Source organism: Corylus avellana, chromosome ca2 (genome assembly GCF_901000735.1).
Source record: "Corylus avellana chromosome ca2, CavTom2PMs-1.0".
In the NCBI taxonomy this organism is placed as follows: domain Eukaryota; kingdom Viridiplantae; phylum Streptophyta; class Magnoliopsida; order Fagales; family Betulaceae; genus Corylus; species Corylus avellana.
Genome location: NC_081542.1, coordinates 21711210 through 21714722, shown reverse-complemented (window position 1 = coordinate 21714722; position 3513 = coordinate 21711210).

The window sequence follows — 3513 nt, the reverse complement described above, 5'->3', positions numbered from 1 at the left end:
CTTTTTCTTTTCTCCCAACGTTTAAGGTAATATTTTTTAACTTCCCTGCGCAGATTGGACATGCAATAGCATCTAATACGTGAAATGGATAGACATGTCTGTGTTAAATTCTTAAAATAGGTGATGATTTAATATTGGATCAAAAACTATCAAATTTGTAAAATGATCAGCTGAGATTGAGTACCTAGTTGTAATTTAATACTAAAAGAAAACCTCACATGGAGGGAGTAGTTCTGATTTTTCTGACTTTGTAGTAAAATTAAAGGACCCCACATAAATAAATTACTGCAGAGTCGGTAAATTTTTACATCCCAAAGACTAGGAATCCGCTCCCTTGTTGGCTGTACGTCAAGGGATCGACATATTTTACTACAAATTAAAGTCAGTGAATACAGAACATGTATGTGAGGTTAATTTTTAGTGAACATGTATGTGAGGATTTGACCTAGTCTGCGAATCACCAAATCCTTACTCTAAAAATATTGGAAAGGTCTATATATAGCTTGAGGGCAGAGAAGGAGATGAATAAATATTATGGGTATGGCTGCTAATTTTTTTCTCTATTTTTTTTTTATCCAAAAATAAAATAAATGTCAAAATATTAACAAATAACTTTCTTCACATAACACTAATTAACAAACATTTAGATTTATGTTATTTTCAATCATTTTTATTTGAATATAATATATGTGTCAAAATTAAAACAAATCTATATATATATATATATATATAAAACTAATGATGCAGGAGGTTAGAGATATTCATAAAAGTGAAGCCTCATATTACAGAGGTTAGTTTTTAATATATTTATTGAGTCTATGACTCATATATATATTCGCTTATAAAATTTTGGTAATTCTACAATTTCACAAACATTTCTTTGATTTTTCATTTTTCAAGACTGTAAGTTGTTTTTCATTTTGTTGCTTTCAAAGGATTCTTTATTTATTTATTTTTAATTGATTTTGCAGTAAATGGAGATTATTTTCTTTCATCGATCTGGCACAAATTTTTTTTAAGAGAAAGAGAAATGGGGAAACTACATTTACCTCGGCCCTTTTAACTATGAACAAATTTGCAATGTCCTCCTCCCTATTGTTTTAATTTTTACAATGTCCCCAAAATCTACCATTGAGGTTATAATGTCTACCCACAAACAAACAGCACGTGACCATTTTTTAGGGCAAATTTATTAATTTCAATTTTCAAAAAAATTAATATTTGTCAAAAGAGTAATGCTAAACACACTTCTACACTCTCTGACATGGTTTTTAAAATTATCTTTATATCAAAATTTAATAGTGATCCATCACAAATCCAACAGTAATTTTAACAGCCATGTAATAAAGAGTAAAAATGAGAGTGAGAGTAAAAGTGTGTATAATTTCTCTTGTTAAAATGTTATTTTTTATTTTTACTTAGCTCAGTATGTTTAAGCTCGTATAATTTTATTTTTATTATTTTTAACTTGAATTGAGTACATGTTAAGTATTTAAAAAGATAAAAATTAACTCTAGTTCGAAAAATAAATGAATAGATTGTCTAGTTCTGTAATAAGTTTGATTAACGCAGCTCTTGTTAATTTTTTTTTTTGAAAGAAACAGGTTTAAACATTCAACACTCGGCTCAGCTAAGGTCGATTAAACCCTTATCGATAATTAAAAAAATTAAGACACTATATGTTAATATTTTTTTATGCTTTGTCTCAGTTTGATTTTAAATCCCTTTGTCCATCTACGCCGGCATAAAACACGCACCCTCAGCACAGCCCTTCCATCAAACTATTAATATTATCTGACACGAGGAAGATTGAATAATGAAATCTCTGGGGTGACAACAGTCTTAAGGAAAAAAGAAATGAAAAGCCAGCTTATTGCATTGACTTTGTTATAATTATTAATTAGTGATGGTCTCTTAGGTTTTTGCTATAAATCTTGAAGGGTTGAGAGCAACTGCATTTGCAATCCTTCAGGTAATTGGATTGATTTGTTGAGAGAGATCGAGTGATATTTTTGAGTGATTATCTTCTCTGTTCAGGTATATATTTCTTTACATTATGATTTTTTTGGTTGTAAAATATATGGCATGTTGAAATTAATTTGTTATATATATATATGTTTGATAGAGATCTAGTTTATCTATTGCATGCAGGTGATGAAGCGTTTCACATTATGAAATGAATCCTAGCTTAGACTTATATAGAAATTTCATTTTGGCCGCCAAAAAGTATAAAAAGAACCAGAAAATTAGTCAAAACAAAAACAACTTTTCTATATTTTCTTAATTTTTAGTATATATATTTTTTAGTATAATTCACTTGAAACCTGGTTCCTTACACTACAAGAAACTGAGTCATCAGGGGCGACTCATTAGGGGCGACTATAAAGTCGCCCCTAATACTCAACTATTAGGGGCGACTTTTGAAAGTCGCCCTTAATAGTTATGTATTAGCGTCCACATCCAAGTGGACGCTAATAGTCGACCCAAAAGATGAATAATAGCGTCCACTCTAAGGTGGACGCTAATAACTCGACCCTAATATACTCGCGGGAAATATTCAAAAGGCGGGAAAAAGATCATTAGCGTCGACTTTTCAAGTCGACGCTAATGCCTAATCATTAGGGTCGACTTTGTCGACCCTAAAGAGTGTATGGATGAATTAAAAAATTAAAAAAAAAAAATCATTTTATTTACCAATAGCGTCCACTAAGAGTGGACGCTGAAGAGTGATCATTAGGGTCGACTTGAGAGTCGACCCTAATGCTTAAGTATTAGGGTCGACAAAGTCGACCCTAAAGAGTGTGGGGAGGAATTAAAAAAAATTAAAAAAAAATCCATTTAACCACCAATAGCGTCCACTATTAGTGGACGCTAAAGAGTTATCATTAGGGTCGACTTGAGAGTCGACCCTAATGCTTAAGTATTTGTCGACCCTAAAGAGTGTGGGGAGGAATTAAAAAAAATTAAAAAAAAAAATCCATTTAACCACCAATAGCGTCCACTAAGAGTGGACGCTAAAGAGTTATCATTAGGGTCGACTTGAGTGTCGACCCTAATGCTTAAGTATTAGGGTCGACAAAGTCGACCCTAAAGAGTGTGTGCAGGAATTAAAAAAAATTAAAAAAAAATACATTTAACCACCAATAGCGTCCACTTTTGTGGACGCTAAAGAGTTATCATTAGGGTCGACTCTCAAGTCGACCCTAATGCTTAAGTATTAGGGTCGACTTTTGTCGACCCTAAAGAGTGTGGGGAGGAATTAAAAAAAAATTAAAAAAACCTAATATTCATAACCAATAGCGTCCACTTTTAGTGGACGCTAAAGAGTTATCATTAGGGTCGACTTGAGAGTCGACCCTAATGCTTAAGTATTAGGGGCGACAAAGTCGACCCTAAAGAGTGTGTGCAGGAATTAAAAAAAATTAAAAAAAATACATTTAACCACCAATAGCGTCCACTTTTTGTGGACGCTAAAGAGTTATCATTAGGGTCGACTTGGGTGTCGACCCTAAT